This window comes from Oryctolagus cuniculus, chromosome 14 (genome assembly GCF_051225735.1).
Source record: "Oryctolagus cuniculus isolate XC-2025 breed Fujian yellow rabbit chromosome 14, ASM5122573v1, whole genome shotgun sequence".
Lineage (NCBI taxonomy): Eukaryota > Metazoa > Chordata > Mammalia > Lagomorpha > Leporidae > Oryctolagus > Oryctolagus cuniculus.
In genome coordinates, this window is record NC_142880.1 from 82,686,554 (window position 1) to 82,704,438 (window position 17,885).

The following is a 17,885-nucleotide window of genomic DNA, read 5'->3' on the forward strand; positions in this document are numbered from 1 at the left end:
AGAACTTCTCATTTTCTCCTAGCCAATGGACTATGGCAAAAGCTATGGGATAGTCACTGACTTCACTGGATTATGTTATATAAGACTCCACTTTGGCAGTCTGAGAGATTATTCGGCGGGTCTTGAAGAAGTAAGTTCTCGTGTGGCACCAGGGTCACAAGGTAAAGAACTACAACTTGGGGCCAGCGCTATGGCATAGCAGATAAAGCCTCCACCTGCAATGCTAGCATCCCATATGGGTGCAGGTTCGTATCCCAGCTGCTCCACTTCCGATCCAGCTCTCTGCTATGGCCAGGAAAGCAATGGAAGTTGGCTCAAGTCCTTGGACCCCTGCACCTGTGAGGGAGGCCCGGAGGAAGCTCTTGGCTTCAGACGGACCTTGCTCTGGCCATTGCAGCCATATGGGGAGAGAACCAGCAGATGGCCAACCTCTCTCTCTGTCTTTTTGTCTATAACTCTGCTTCTCAGGTAAATAAATAAATCTTTTATAAAAAAAAGAACTGCAGCTGGCTCCTGGGAGCTGAGGGCAGTCCCGAGTGATAGTCAGCAAGGAAACAAGATCTCAGTCAGTCCTGCAATTACAAGAAACTAACATCTTCCAACAACTATGTGAGCGGTCCACCCTGAGAAAGGACCTTTAGCTCTAGGAAAGAATCCAGCCCTGGTGCCTCCTGTATGGCCTTGTCAGATCCTGAGCAGAAAAGGTGTGCCTGGACTCCTAACCCAGGGGAAACTGAGAATGACACACTTAGATTTTTTTAAGGTACTGTATCTAGTAATTTTTACACCACAATCAATAACTAATATAGTTCCGAGACTCTCACTATACCTGTCTTTCCTGCTGAGGGAACAGTGGCATGGACACAGAACTAGGGCAACAACTGTTTGAACCTGTTTGGTGTGCAACAGTGGCCCTCTGCACCTGCTGCACAGCTGTCATCACAGAATCCCCAAATTCCTGAGGAGACTTTGACCTTCTTACTCCCTTTCTCCATGTATTCCTCTTCCTCTCCTCTTTTAGTAGCACATCTTTCTCATTGTTTCCTTTACAAAATGTGTGGCAATTGTATTGTTGAGGTCTTATGTACCTGAAATGCATTTACTATCTACTTCTATTTGGTAGTTGGGTTGAATACAGAATTCTAGGTTGGAAATAATTTTGAAGGCATTATCTCAACAGGGTTGCTATTAAGACTTCAGGGGAAAAAAATCCAGCTTCTTAGGCTTCGTGTACGATGTTTCTTTTCCTCCTGTTCGGAGATATGTAAGATCGTCTCCTTGTTCTGTGTGTTCTGAATTTCTCAGAATCAGCCTTGGTGAAGATCTATTTCCTTCTGTTGTATTGGGCTCTCCATGAGACCATTTAGTCTCTAAACTCAATTCATTCGGTCCAGAGGAAATTACTTTGAATTAGCCTGCTCTCCCCCCCCTTTTTTTTTCCTGATCTTGTTTTCAAAAACTCCTTCTATCTGGATGTTGGACCAGTTACCTGAGCGTGTTGACATTCCTTGCTATTTAAAGGGCCTACCTATCACACCCTTCGATAGGCAACAGAGAAGAAACAGCCCAAAGGAGGATCCCAGCTCAGATACCTGTCACCCTCTACAGGCAATCGGAAAAGATGCCAACCTCTGATTTTTACTGCATTTTCACTACAACTGGACTTCTTCTGACGATTTCCTGGTTGTAGTTGCTTCCAAGTCCTCTTTCTTTTCTTATAAACCATTGGATTGCAAGGAAAACAAAACCTTGCAATTAGTTTTTGGTTCCCTGCCTTATTTCCCAAAATGTATTATCTAAGTGATTGCTCTATTTTATTCATTTTATCATGTGTTTTAGAGGATTTGAAGAGAGGCTGTTACATTAATCGACTCCGAGGTGCAAGAGATAGAAACCCAACTTGGGCAAGCTTGAGCCAAAACAAAACAAAAACACAGGGAGGGAGGAACTTATTGAAAGGATACAATCAAGCAACCAGAAGTGCAGATTCTTCTGGGCTTCAGAAACATCCAGACTAGGGGTCGGCACTGTGGCATAGCCGGTAAAGCCTCTACCTGCAATAGGTGCCAGTTTGAGGTCAGGCTGCTCCACTTCTGATCTAGATTCCTGCTAACGCGCCTGCGAAAGCAGTGGAAGATGGTCCAAGTGCTTAGGCCCCTGCATCCATGTGGGAGACCCAGAAGAAGCTCCTGACTCTTGAATTAGGCCTGGACTACCCCTGGGTGTTGTAGCCATTTGGGGAGTGAAACGGTGGATGGAAGGTCCCTTTCTCTCTCTGTGTCTCATCCTCTATGTAACTTTTGTTTTAAGATTTATTTATTTGAAAGGCAGAGTTACAGAGAGGCAGAGGCAGAGAGACAAAGGTCTTCCAACCCCTGGTTCATTCCCCAGTTGGCCACAATGGCCAGAGCTGCACCGATCCAAAGCCAGGAGCCTGGAGCTTGTTCCGGTCTCCCACACAGGTGCAGGGGCCCAGGTACTTGAGCCATCTTCTGCTTTCCCAGGCCAGAATAGAGAGCTGGATCGGAAGTGAAGAAGCTGGGACTCAAACCGGCACCTATATGGGATGCCAGCACTGCAGACTGGGGCTTTAACCCACTGCACCACAGCACCAGCCCCTATAACTTTCAAATAAATAAATAAATCTTAAAAAGAAAAAAAAGAAGAGAGAAACATCTAGACCAGCAGTTGGACATCATTTACATCAAGTTGCCATCTCCATCTCTGCTTTTCTCTGGTGCCTTTATTCTTTTTTCTTGAAGTTGTATCCATATGACAAAAGATATGGTCACTAATAATTGCAAAGTCATACAATTTACAGCTACAATCAGGTGACAGACGAGTGCTGAGTACCACATCCCAAAATCCTGGGGAATCACTGACTAGTCAAGTTCAACATAGGTGCCCATTCTTAAATCAATCAATGACAGGCAGGAAATCAGAGACACAGCACAATGTTAGCTCCATGGATGACAGGGGAGGATGGCAGCTCACAGATTACAGGTGCTGACACCTGATAGGCAAATCCACACACACTCCTTGTAACAAATCTTTCCAAGCAAGACGTAGGATGCGATGTTGAGCTGATGCCTGACAATTAGGCACTAGTCTTCTCTGAGACACTGGTCAGATGCTTCATATGGACTTTCCTGCCTCCAGATCCATAAAGGATAGAGAAAACTCAGGGCAGACACTGGCCTGAATCAATCATATTTGTTTTCCAAATTTATCATGCATGCTCAGTCTCAGTAAAGGCTTCTGGGGGCTGGCATCCACTATGGGCGCTAGTTTGAGTCCTGGCTGCTCCACTTTCAATCCAGATCTATGCTATGGCCAGGGAAAGCAGTAGAAGATGACCCAAGTCCTTGGGCCCCTGCACCTGTGTGGGAGACCCAGAAGAAGTTCCTGACTCCTGGCTTTGGATGGGTGCAGCTCCAGCCGTTGTAGCCAATTGGGGAGTGAACCAGGGGATGGAAGACCTCTCTCTGCTTCTCCTTCTCTCTCTGTGTAACTCCGCCTTTCAAATAAATAAATAAATCTTAAAAAAAGGACTTCCAGTAATAAGTTCTCTCAGTAAAGAATGGAAATGAATACACACGCTTCCCTTAATAGACATGGTTGGTAATTAGCTTATACCCCACTCAATGGATAATTACCAAACTTCTGTTTCAGTGCCTGTGTAGACCTGACTCAAAAGACCTGAATAGATAAGAATGCCTATTCCAAAGTGGGTGTTGAACTCCCTGAATACATTATAATTTCATGCAGGACAAAGGAAACCTTCAAAAACTTTAAACTCAATGTTACAAAAAGCAGGGGGAATACGATTTTATGTCAAACTTCTTTTAGCCGTTGTAATTGAAATGCTGGATTCTTTGGTCTTTCTGAATCCTTTTTGGCTTCTCTCAAGTCATTTAATATTTCACTCACCTTTGCTTTGTTCTTGATTCTTTTAGCTATTGCTTTCTCTTTTTATTGCCAGCTCTCTTCAACTTTTCCTTGAGATGGTTATCTAAGAGAAAAACAGAATTTCTTCTAAAGAAAGCGAAACTCTCACTGCAGTTGTGAAAAGTACTTTTCACTATTTTTGTATAATTACTTTCGTTTTCTGAAGTAGAGCAGCTGAGAAAAATTGCTCTAATTGTGTAATTTTCTGCAACTACTCTGGGACAAAAATCTGGGTAATTGGATTTTTTTTAACTAACAAGTTGTCACAATTGGATAGTTCTTAAACTATTTGTGCTTATGCTTCAGAAATTTTCAGTGGTGTACAGTATATTTTAAATGTTTTGCATCAGCTTGTGGTCTCAAATTTGATTTATTTTAACTTCAAATTTTAAAATAGATTGACAACTCTGATTATACATTGTCTTCACTAAACGGACCTTTGCGAAGTTTCCCAGTGTGTTCATCCCCACCCCACACTCTGCTGTTGCCATGGGAGCCGAAATCCTGGCATGTGTAACTCCTGCTCCCGAGTGGCTCTCTTTCCCAGAGTGCTTTGCTGTTACTATGGAAATGACTGCCCATTAATCTTGCTGTCCTTTTACCACCAAAGCACCTTTAACTGTCTCAAGCAATCAAGTGATGTTACCTACAGCAGGGAAACGAAGAACAGGATTGCTTCCCATTCTCCAACTGCAGCACTGATTTTAATCAAGATTTAATCAAGAAACAGAAGGAACTAAAGCTACCCTAATTGCTCTCTTAAAAATACACAAAGCAAAATCCTTCTGGGTACATGGGGACCTGTCCTTGGTTGAGACCTCTGGAGAAGCATATTCTGTATTTTAAAGCCACAACTGGGTTCCACAGACCTTCAAAATAGCACAGAGGAGTCAGAAGGGCAATGACTGTTCATTTATGCAGATACAATAAAAAAAGAATGCTTTTTACAAATTGTCTGATAGATGAGTTTTTGGAAATAGTCATGAAAATGTAATTGGCCTGCTTCCTTGACCAAAACCCTACCATCCTATGGAAACTAAGGAAGCAGTAAGCAGAGTCAAGAGAAAATTAGCTACCGACTTAGAGATACTTTGATTAACTTTGCATCTCTCTTTCATTATTGGCTAGGCATCCACAGCATTTTAAATTTGTATGGTCATTGGTACAAAATGAAGATAGGACTTACTGGAAGAATTTTCTAGGACATCAGGGAAAAAGAAGTGTTTGGAATCTTATAAATCTGGAGTTGGTCGCCTTGATCTGAGGGGATCACAGTGGAAAGTCTGCACTGGGTCTGGCCAATGATGGGTACCCAGTAGCTGTTTTAGGAAACAGGAACTTTGAAGCTGTATAAATATGTGGGGGGGAGGGGATGTAGCAGATGCCTGCAGTGCAAAGAAAGGCAGGGTCATTCTCCCTGTAAGACATGTAGGAGATAGGAGAGAGCTTTCTATGCTGTCAGTTTCTGGTGTTTGACAAGGAATCCTTGGTCTGGAGATGCATTTCTCCAGTATCCACCATCATATAGCCTACTTCTCCCACGTATCTTTTTTTTTTTTTTTTTTTTTTTTTGACAGGCAGAGTGGACAGTGAGAGAGACAGAGAGAAAGGTCTTCCTTTTGCCATTGGTTCACCCTCCAATGGCCGACGCTGCTGGGGCGCTGCGGCCGGCGCACCGCGCTGATCCGATGGCAGGAGCCAGGTGCTTCTCCTGGTCTCCCATGGGGTGCAGGGCCCAAGGACTTGGGCCATCCTCCACTGCACTCCCTGGCCACAGCAGAAAGCTGGCCTGGAAGAGGGGCAACCGGGACAGAATCCGGCGCCCCAACCGGGACTAGAACCTGGTGTGCCGGTGCTGCAAGGCAGAGGATTAGCCTAGTGAGCTGCGGCGCCGGCCTATCTCATGTATCTTCACACCATCTTCCCTCAGTGGATTCCAGATTCCTCTCTACTGAAAAGTGGATCAGACCCATTGGATTACGGCCTCCCACCAACACCCTCCGGTACAATCTCAGTAACTACCTTACAACACCCCATTTCCAAGTAAGATTACATTCTGACATATATGTGGTTGGGAGCTCAATAAATCTTTTTAGGGACACAATTCACCCATAACATCTTGTCTCATAAATAGTGTAAAGAAAAACACACAGCAAAATTAGTGAGTAATTATAAAAGCCGGGTATTAAATTTCTTTATTATTATTTAAGTTATCTGAACTCCTTCCGTTTGTTAGGGTACAAGTTCGTGGAGTCGTATTTATTAAAGCTCAGTTTGTTCTCCTACTCAGGAGCCTACATATGAGATAAAAAATGATGATTACGGTAGTAGTAGCTAATATTTATTCAATGCTTATTATGAGCCAGGTGGTATTCTAAGTGCTTTACACGTATTAACTCATTTATTCTTCATGATCGCTTCATGAGGAATGTTCCTATTATTGCCCCACTTTTCAGGGGAGGAAACTGAAACACTAAGAGTTCAAGGGCAGGTATGAAATAGATCAGACAGTAGAAATTCCACTGCAGCATCTCCCTAAGTGTAGCCTCACTTTCCACTCCAAGTACCTCAACATGATCACACGAATCCTGGAGCTTCCTGATCAGAGAACATCTTCACCCATCCGATCCCCCAAAACGGACTGCAGGAAGGAATTACCTACATGATCTCTTCTATCTTCACACCAGCTCAAGCTCCCTCAGCCATCTGAAAAAGAGCACGCCTGTACCTGCCTACATCAGAGTTTCTCTGTGAGACAATAGAGAGGACATCTTGACTTGCACAAGCTGAACCCGAAATGCCATATTATCTCAGCGTCTCCTTATGATTTTTATGCCTGTAGAATGGATCCATTTAATCAGTTTGGGGTATTTTAGATATAGGAGTATGAATTCCTTCCCAAATAGGGGAAAAAAAAAAAAAAGAATTCCGAGTCACCAGTGTAGAAACAGTTCATTTAAAAAAAGAGTATATTATTATAGATTATTATTTAACAAGATTTGGAAGAGCCAGAGTGATTTAGAGAAATTAAGATATCAGTAGAGACAGAGCATATTCCCTTGAGGTTTCTTGGATGAATTAGAGGAGCATCCTGATTTGACTTGTTTGTCTGTCCATGTGTTTAATTAGTTCCACCAGGCACCAACAAACAAATTCTTTGTTGTATATGCTCATCAGATCTCCAGTGTCCTGGGATGACTTTATGTAAAACAGCCGTCCTTGAAAAAACAAAATCACATCAATGCACTTGCCTCATCATGGGAGCCGAGTGTTAGGGATAGCAACTGGTTGAGAAATATAAACATTTTCCATAAAATGTAACAGCTTAACACACCATGGACATTCAACAGTTACGAAACAGTTAAACAATCAGCAAACGAAGCAGAAAGCAACCAAACAGCAAAATTCAGAATCAGATCAGACAGGGAGGAATGCCAAACGTGAGGCCCAACCACATTGCTCCCTTGCACCCTCACACTCGCTCTTTCGGGTGGATGACAGTGACTAAGTAAGTAGGAAATGCTGACGGAACGCAACCAAACCTTGACCCATCTCTTTCCTGGCATCTTGCAGCTCCCCGTAGCAGTAAATTATTACCTACGCCTGCTCCTCTACAAAGACTCTTGTAGACTCGTACAGAGAAGTATATTTTCAGTTAACAACAACAGGAAGTATGGCTCTCTGAGTTTTAGCATGGAAATACTGATTATGATTGTAATTTCACATAACCTTAGAATTTAAAAAATCGCAAATTGAAAACAGTTCATCAAGACCACCTCTTCCACACCAAGCCTAAACAAATTACAAGTCCAAGCAGTAGTTAGTTTAATTCAAAAACAACTGATGTCTGAATTTCCTTTCACCCATAACATGATAGGTTTATCAAAATAAAACATATTACATTCCTTGTAAAATTCCCCCCCTCTACCCTGTGTTAGGGGAAAACCATCACAGAGCATTTTTGGATTGGAAGTCCCTTACAGATTTCTTCTCTTCCTTTCCTTGCTCTTTTATTGCCTAGCACACAGTCTGCAAATTCCCACCTGATTGCAAATAGCCCAACCCCCAACCCTAATCTCACATGTCACTCATCTCCTTTTCTAAGATGTTCCTCCCTTTTGTTACATTAAATACCAAAGAATAAAATACAAACATATCACATTTTAAAGAGGGCAGGACCAAGCATTTGGTGTACTTGTTCAGACAACTCTTGGGACACCCACTTCTCATATATGAATGCTTGGTCAAGTCCTGGCTCCCGTTCCAATTCCTGCTCCCTGCTAATGTGCACCCTGGAACGTAACAGCTGATAACCCAAGTACTTGGACCCCTGCCACCCATATGGGAGACCTGAATAGAGTTCCTGGCTCTTGGCTTCAGCCTGGTCCAGCCCTGGCCATCGTTGCCATTTGCAGAATGAACTAGCAGTTGGGAGATTTCTCTCTTTCTCTCTCTCTCCCTCTCTCTCTCTCTCTTACTCTGACTTTCAAATAAATAAAAATTAATCTTGAAAAAAAGTTTGTAAAAGTGATGACAGAGTTAGAATAAATATGAAAGAAAATTTTCTGACTATAGGGAAAACCACCTTCACAAATTTTCATGTAAAGCAGTATTTCTCGGATAATGTTTTATTTACAGTATCTTAAATTATGCTTACTATGCATAATATGTATGTATAATATGTATCAGAATTACATTTAAAGGAAAACCCCATAACAGTGATTTAGAGAAATAAGGAGTTTGTTATCTCATTGAACAAGAAGTCCATGGGCAGGCAATCCAGGCCAGACTTCAACCCCAGCTCCACAAGGTAACCAGCGACCCCGCTGACCTGACGGCGTGTGCGGGCATTCTCGTTATGTCACAATTTTGGTGTCCTGCATTTCCGATTCCAGCCACAGCTGTAGTGATGTTCCTGTGGGCTCACTTCTGCGTCCTTTCTCAGAAACGGGCCCTGTGGCCTGCTTTATCTTCTTGCTCTAGGGCTTCCTCCAACATGGAGTGTGCCTCATCCTCTGGGCATGCACTTGCAGTGCGGATTTGCAGGCTGGTGAAGTTGCAGGGAGAAATCCTCAGTCAGGGAGAGTCAGGAGCAGGTGAGCAAATGTCCCCACCTCCTGTCTGTCCTGCAGCAGGTGACCCGGGGGAATTCTGTGTGGTTCCTCACTGGTCCAGCTGGAGTCCAATCACATTTGTTATCACAGCATCAACCCCAATAAATGCACCCTGATATTGGCTTTTCCTTTCTCTGTCTCACTCTCCCTGTTGGCTCGCATGTGCTTCTGGGATCACCGCCCATGCAAATGACCTGAAATCAGATTTTTTTTTTTTGTAGGTCAGCTTTTGAGGAAACACGAACTACATCAGTACTGGAAGTGGTCCCAGAGAAGCAACTTTCAGGATGTAACTCTTGCCCTGGATTGCTCAAAAGCTACGGTCATAGAACCCCGTGCTGCTGGTAAGTGCCACAGAAATAAGCTGAGGCACAGTGACATCCCCACTATGCAGACTCTCACCTGCTGTACACTGGGATTAGGTCCAAGTGGAAGGGCAAGCATCTGGTGATGCAGAAGCCCTACACTTGAATGGTGTGAAGGTGGTGTTAATGATTAGGATTGTGGAATTGACTGTTTGTTACCTAACTTGGAAGACTTCAGATAATGACAGGCAGGTTTGAGAAGTTCATTACCAATTTATGGTGTGCTATGAAATTCAGAAAGCCTCCAAGGAAGCATGTTAAGCATTCATCAGCTGCAACTAAAGGGCTCACTATGCTAACCTCAGGCCTAGGTTGCTTCCTGCAGGGGCAGCACTGACAGGTCTCCTGTGCTAATGTCAGGGTCCTGAGAGCAAAGAAGCAGGAATCTGAAACCTTGGATGGGGATACTAGAGTATTCAAAATACATGGACCACTCAGCAGAGTCATAGAATGACAATCGCTTTGAGTAACACTCTGACCTCAGAATCAGCCCTTAAGGCTTCCTGGCTGAAAACGCTATAAGAGCATTTCAGGCACGGAAAACCAAGACACTGTGGCAAAAAATGTTCTACATGAAGGATCTCTGTGAGTGAGACCCCAGTGGAAAGAAGTTGCCAGCAAAGAAGAATGTACTTTTCTCTAAAGGGAGGAGAGAACTTCTACTTTGCTTATGGCCTGTGCAAATACTGACAGAGTTTGTGGATTCACAAAGCTTCCAGGGGTCTGGTGCTGTGGTGTAGCAGATAAGGCTGCCAGTGCCAGCATCCCATATGGGCGCTGGTTAGAGTCCCAGCTGATCCACTTTTGATCCCTTTTGATCCAGCTCTCTGCAATGGCCTGGGAAAGCAGTAGAACATGACCAAAGTCCTTGGGCCCCTGCACCCACTTGGGAGACCTGGAAGAAGATCCTGGCTCCTGACTTCAGATAAGCACAGCTCCGGCCGTTGTGACCAATTGGGAAGTGAACCAACAGATGGAAGACCTCTCTCTCTGTGCCACTCCAACTCTCTCTGTGTAACCCTGACTTTCAAGTAAAATAAATAAATCTTTAAAAAAAAAAAAAAAGAAACAGTTTTCCATTAAAAAAAAAAAAAGGCTTCCATAGCCTACCTAGGCAGCTCATGTCAAGAGCCTCAGGTGGTCATTGACATCATACATAATAGTGTTAATCATTAAATTAAGGAGTCACTGTGCACTAATTCTCCATGCAGGACCTCTGTCCTCAATGAGTTGTATTATGAGAGTTAACTGTGAAACTAGTTCTCAGTTTTTTCTTTTGTGTGCATGTGTATGAAAATTGTTGAGATCTTTACTTAGTATAGAGTTGGTCTTTGTTAGACCCTCTGAGTGAGGATGCTAACATGTCGAGAGGCACACCCCAAAGACTCAGAGTCCAGACCAGCTGATGCAAAAGCAAGAGGATTTATTCGGCGTCTGCGCAGACGGGCCTCCTGAACTCGGGAGTCCAGAGAGCACCCCCAGCACAAAGCGACATGGTTTATATACCCGCAGTGACCAATCAAAAGCACTATAGTGTCCATGCACACAGCAGTCCAATCCGTGAGCTGATCATGTGAAAGGCATGCGTCTTCTGTCCAATCAGCTACAGGATCACATGGGAGGCATGCACCTCATCGCCATTTTGTTGTTTACTTCTTTAGCAGTTCCTTTCCCTGTCAGCGTCATCTTGTTCACCCTGAGGGGGACAACGTCTCGCTCCCTTCGTTACCCTGGAGGGAGAGCAGTATCCCGCTTCCCACACCGTTATTTGAGTATTAGGAGGCATACAGACTGGGTTAGGTCTTAGCACAGCCAGGCACAAGTGTCACAGCTAGCTAAGCTTAGGGTCCCTTATTTTTATAGCTGCACCTAATTTTAGCTTTGGGGGAAAAAGTTTAGGGCTATAATTTTTAAACTTTAATTTTATTTGGGGCAAAGGTGACTTCTTGTTTTTAATAGTGTTAGCTTAAGTCACTCCATCTTGGTTTGATTTTTAAGGTTCTTCAGTCTTCTGTGTACAAAGTTAATTGAAAATGAATCTTAATGGAGAATGGGACTGGGAAGGGGAGGAGTTGGGAAAGGGTTGAGAATGTGGGTAGGAAGGCAGGTATGATGGGAAGAATATCTAGATTCCTGAAGTTGTACTTATGAAATTTGTATTCATTAAAAATAAATTAAATAACAAAAAATAAATAATTGGAGTGAAATAGAAAAAAAAATACATGGACCTTCCTACTGCCTCCCAGGCTACAGCATCTCTAGCCCTCACTAGAGGAGAATAATTGCACCTTGGGGGCCAGCACTGTGGCACAGCAGGTTAACGCCCTGGCCTGAAGCACCGGCATCCCATATGGGTGCTGGTTCTAGTCCCGGCTGCTCCTCTTCCAATCCAGCTCTCTGCTATGGCCTGGGAAAGCAGTAGAAGATGGCCCAAGTCCTTGGGCCCCTACACCTGTGTGGGAGACCGGAAGAAGCTCCTGGCTCCTGGCTTCAGATTGCCACAGCTCCAGCCATTGCGGCCATCTGGGGAGTGAACCATCGATGGAAGACCTCTCCCTCTGTCTCTACCTCTCTGCAACTCTTTCAAATAAATAAAATACATCTTTAAAAAAAAATTGCACCTTGCCTGAGAAACATGCAAATCCTCTCCTGAGACAGAAAACTGGCAAAATTGTGCTTGTCCTCCTTTCAGATGAGGCCCCTGACTACTCTCACTGCTTGTGGAAGAAACAGTTCTCAGAAAACATCAAGAGGACGGCAGGGCCATCTGGAACCAGGGGACATGAGATAGAGGAGGGTTTTAGGATCGTGGTGGAAGGGAAGACAGGGAGTGGGGACTGAATGCAAAACTGGATGAAGTTAAGGCACAGGCACTGTGTCACAATGGATTAAGCCATTGCTTGGGAGACCTACTTCCCATATCAGAGTGCAAGTTAGAGTCATGGCTATTGTTTCCAACCTAGCTCCCTGCTAATGCACCTGGGAAGCAGTGGATCATGGCCCAAGTACTCGAGTTTCTACCTCTATGTGGGAGACTCAGATGGAGTTACTTCTTCCTGGCTTCATCCTGGCCCAGACCTATCTGTTGCAGCCATCTGAGGAGTAAACCAGTGGATGGAAGAACCCCCACCCCCACCCCGTCTTTCAAATAACTAACTAAATCTTAAAAAAGAAATTAACTGGGGCTGGCATTGTGGCACAGTGGATTAAGCCGCAGCTTTAAAAACCCACATCCCATGTTGAAATTCCTGAGTTCAAGTCCTGGCTATGCTCCCAATTCCAGCTTCCTACTGCTGTGCACCCTAGGAGGCAGCTCAAGTAGTTGGGTCTCTGCCACCCACACGGGAATCCTGCATCATGTTCCTGGCCCCCAGCATTGGCCAAGCCCAGCCCTAGCAATTGTGGGCATTTGAGGAGTGAACCAGAAGATGGAGCTCTGTCTGTCTTTCAAATAAATTAAATCAATAAATGAATAAAACTGGTAGGAAAAGGTTACAGACATTAGATATTCACATGCTACAAATCTTAACATTCCACTGACTTGGTTCCTTGCAGCCTTGTACAATCTACAAGCAAATGGAGAGGTCAAAACTTCTTTTCAGAATAAGATGATGTCATAGAATAGACTATGAGGGGTCTTCAAAGGGTTCAGAGAAAATACAAATTACGGGGCCAGCACTGTGGTGCAGGTTAAACTGCCACCTACAATGCCAGCAACGCAAATGAGCACCAGTTCGAGTCCTGGCTGCTCCATTTCCCACCCTGCTCCCTGCTAATGCACCTGGGAAAGCAGCAGAGGATGTCCCAAGTGCTTGGGGCCCTGTCACCCATGAGGGAGACCCAGATGAAGTTCCTGGATCCTGGCTTTTGCCTGGTCCAGCCCCAGCCATTATCGCCATTTGGGGGAATGAATCAGCAGATGGAAAATCCTTCTCTGCCTCCTCCTTTCTGTCATTCTGCTTTTAAATAAAAAATAAATCTTTAAAATTATTTTTATTTGAAGGAAGGCTCCCACAGACAGCAGTGCCTAGGCCCCACAAAAGTCCTATGATGGCCCTGCCACTGAGAGGACACCGGCACCTCTGAGGAGCTTGCTGCTGGCTGTTCCCTGTAGGTCGGTGTTGGTGGCAAAGGATGCCTCTATGGAACCAGAATCTCTGCTGTCAGCGAGGATGATGGGATTTGGAACCAGCAGGGATCATGTGGCAGCACACAGTCACCAGAGGTAAGATAGAGATAATTATAGTAAAGGGTAGCACAGCTGGAATAGAAACCAGGGTACCTTGACCCACAGGTCAAGGCAATAGCTGGGAGACCATGTGTTCCTAGAGGCAAAATTAGTGGGTAACTGGAAAAGGCATTATTGACTTGCAAAGCCAGGGGAGAAAAATATAGACCAGGCAAGAGAAGCCCTCATCAGCTTCCATTTATAAATCACTTCTGAGACCCACAACCCATCAGCTGTAGACTAGGTAAAGTGCTGTTGAGGAGAGACCCAGAAGAACCACAAGTATACACAACCAACACTGCAGGACCTTTTCCCCAGGGGGACCTACCTGCAAGCACATACATTGACCACATGCACCCTGGGAAAGATGAATAGCCAACAACGCACCTTCAGGAGCAGATAACACAGGGTCTGGGCTGGCATTGATGCCGGGAGTGTTAGAAGGGGACTCTTGGAAGCCAGGTTGTACAAAGGAGCCTTGACCTAAAAGTCAAGTTTACAGTTGGTTCCATGGATCAGCAGACCCATCCAGGCTTGCTCCCCTCCACTCTGAGTACATAAGTAATGTAAATATATTCAGCCACTGGTAGAACCCCCAAGTGTTTCCATAACTTTCGGAACAGTGTTATTATGGTAAGAAAGGCCAAAATGAAGCCCCTGCAATTGTCCTCCATACCAAGGTGGCAATTTCGAAGCAACCCCACTCTTTGGGTATAATTACAGAGGACTGCACCACTGTCCATGTCTTTAGGAAGCGGAGATTTGTCTTTAACAGAAGTAAATCCTACTCTACAGGTGTTTGACTTCCATGATCGCCATATGCAGACCTTTAGAATTCCTTATTTACCTTCACCGCATTGCGTTTGATGAAGGGCCACCTTTTACAACAGAAGACGTGAGTCTGAGGGGGAGGGTGCATGACAAGATTATGTGTCCTACCACAATCCCCCTCTTCCCAGAAGCAGCCGATCTGCTAGGAAGTAGGGATGTGAGGACTTACGTTAATCAGCAGTTAGGAGAGGCCCATGTGGGAATGAGGAACCAGGTGTTTGTAAACACTGATTACACAAAAGACATGGCCCCAAGAAAATAAGAAACTTTATAGTTAGGAAAGACATGGACCTCATATCCATAGGTGACTATAAGAAACCAGGCTCTTGGTCCAGCTCCGGCCATTGCGGCTAGCCGGGGAGTGAACCAGCAGCTGAAAGACTCATTCTCTCCACCACCACCACCACCACCACCTCCCCACTCCACCCCTCTATAACTCTTTCAAATACATAAATAAATCTTAAAAAACTAAAAAAATTTTTTTAAATAAAATAAGAAAAGAAACCAGGCTCTGGCATCAGAACAGAGCACACCATAAAAAAACACACCTCAACTGTCAACATTTCTCAAGTGGTCGGCAAGGTAACATTTGTTAACTGATCAGTAGCCAGACCCCTGAAGCAGCGGAACTATGTAAAAGAGTCAATCAGTCACTATTTGCTCCCTATACAAGCTCCCAGCACCCAGGGCTTGACAGACCTGTCCCTTGGGTTCCCCTCTTGGGTAAGCAGGAGTCTTTTTTTTTTTTTTTTTTTTGAAGACTGATTTGTTTATTTGAAAGCCAGAGTTAGAGAGAGAAAGAGAAGAAGAGAGACTGAGAGAGATCTTCCATCCACTGTTTCACTTTCAAAATGGCCGGAACAACCAGGGCTGGGTCAGGATGAAACCAGGAGCCAGGAGCTTCATTCGGGTCTCCTGCGTGGGTGCAGGGGCCCATGCACTTGAGCCATCTTCCACTGCTTTCCCAGGCCATAGCAGAGAGCTGGATCAGAAGCGGAGCAGCAGAGACAAATTGGAGCCCATGTGGGGGCCGGCATTGCAGGCGGCAGCTTAATCCGCTACATCACAACGCAGGCCCCAGGTAGCAGGAGTCTTAGGTCTCATCTACTCCTCAACAACATTTTCACTTCTGCCCATCCTCATTGTCTGTGCTGTAAGTCTTCACTGCTGTGAGACAAAGAACCTACCCAAATTCCTTCACAGCAGTGGCCTGCTGCAAATGCAATAAATAAGAGAGCAAGCCCAGGATGGGGGTGGGGGCACTGAACCGGTAGCTGATAGGTGGTGCCGGTGCCGCATCCCCAACAGCTAAAACAGATAGCCCCTTCTCACCATTTCTCACAATACCTCACTCGACATTTGTGCTTCCCATTCCTGCGGCTTAGGTTCTGCTGGGTAAGAGGCCCTGGGAGAAGGGTGCAGGGAGGGTACTACCATCCCACCAAGGGGTGTAGTAAGGGCCCCATGGGGCCTGAAGCCACAGCCAACACTTGGACACACCGGATTCTCCATCCCGGATAGCCAGCAACCACAGGAAAGATTTACTTGCTAGAAGAAATGCTTCTTGATTAGCACTAGAAATTAGGCTTTCTGCCACCTAATCGGGCCAGGGGAGAGTGTGCCTGGAGCTCAGGAGGTTCACTGAAGTGTCTTCTTGGTGCTCTTATTCCTGATTTCATAGTGAATGGGAAATTGCAGCCATAGTGGCCTACAAGGGCCCGGCAATCAGAGAGTCAAGACCCACAGAGCTAAAAATCTAAGTTTTTTCCATAAGGCAGAAAAAGTGATGACCATGGGGAGAGGAAATCTGGAATGGGTTGCAAGAGGAGGAGGAGGAGGGAGACGGTGATGATCAATTACAGCCCAGGGACCAGCTTGCAGCTGTAGACACTGTAGCTTATTCTGCTAATGTTCTGATCTTGTTTTAATGAGATTGTGGCTGGCCATGACCTTGAAGACATGGTAGCAGAATAGGCAGAATGGGGCCTTCAGCAAGAGCTGAAAGGGAGAGTGGCAGTCAGTGCATCTGGGCTTTCACTCAGGGCTCTGAAGAACTAGCGACGCCCCGAATGTACTCTGACAAATGCTGTGTTTTGCTTGTATTTTAGACGATTTTTGTTTTGTTGATTTAAAAGATGTATCTCCAGTGATCCAACTATTAAATTCCTTAAAGAGAAGCAGTTTTATTTTTGTCACACAAATTTTTTTAAAAAGAAGGAAAAAAGAGAAAAGAGAAGAATTTTGAAGGTACAAAAATTCATTGCCAAAATTATTGTCCCACTGTGGGCACTCAGTAAACCTGAGTAACTGCTTCAGTGTCTCCAGAAGTCCCACTGCTTGGAGAATATTGGTGTCCACGTTCTGAAAACAAACTCTCCCTGGACTGGGGGAATATTCTCATTTGGAGCCCAGTGTTTTCTCAGAATGTGTTGCTGTGTTTTTACTCATTACAGGGATTACTCTAAAGTGACGAGGTCACTTCAGTGAAAAGCCAGCCTGACCCCCAGTGAATTCTAACATTTGAAGAGATCAGCGTGACCTTCAAGGACGGCGGTGATGTCTGCCTTTCACCGAAGACTTCTGTGTCTCAGAATAATTTCCCCTGCAACCATGAGTGTGCTTCATTCACAAGGGGGGACTGCAAAGGATGTGTGTCTGCAGAAGTGTAGCTCGGGACTCATTTCTGAAAGGGGTAGGGCAGAAAAAGAATTTTTCAGATTGGGGGGTGGGGTAACTTTAAATAACGCCACAGCCGCTGTATCTCTAGGGCTGACACTAGTCTCCAGAGTTCTCTGACTCAGAGCTCAGTGCCCTTGGTACCTGTGACGCGTCCTCAGAACACTGCTTCTTCATTTGGCTTTTCCAGCATCAAACTGCACGACAGCTATCCATAAATACAGGAAGCTATCTGTGCCGTTCTTCTTCGTTTTGATTTCTTCCTGAATATTAACTCCCTAATTTTTTCCAACAACTTGGTCGTAATAAATTTCATAGTAATGCGATATATTACATCTTCCACATGACTTAGGATTCACGGTTTTCACATCAGTCATTCAAGGATAATCGGGATTTTGCATTACAAAATGACTAAACAGGGTGTCTTGAGCAAAAAGGATAGATTTCCTCTCCGCATGCAAAGATGGAGTGTTGAAAAGACTGCATCCCAGGGAGTGTCTGAAAAGTCTCAGTAATGAAATCTCTACCTGCAAACAATAATCGACTCAAATTTGTGATACATTCAGGGATATTCTTTTTTTTATTATTTTTTAGACATTTATTTATTTATTTGGAAGTCAGAGTTACACAGAGAGAGGAGAGGCAGAGAGAGAGAGAGAGAGAGAGAGGTCTTTCATCCCATGGTTCACTCCCCAATTGGCTGCAATGGCCGGAGCTGCACCG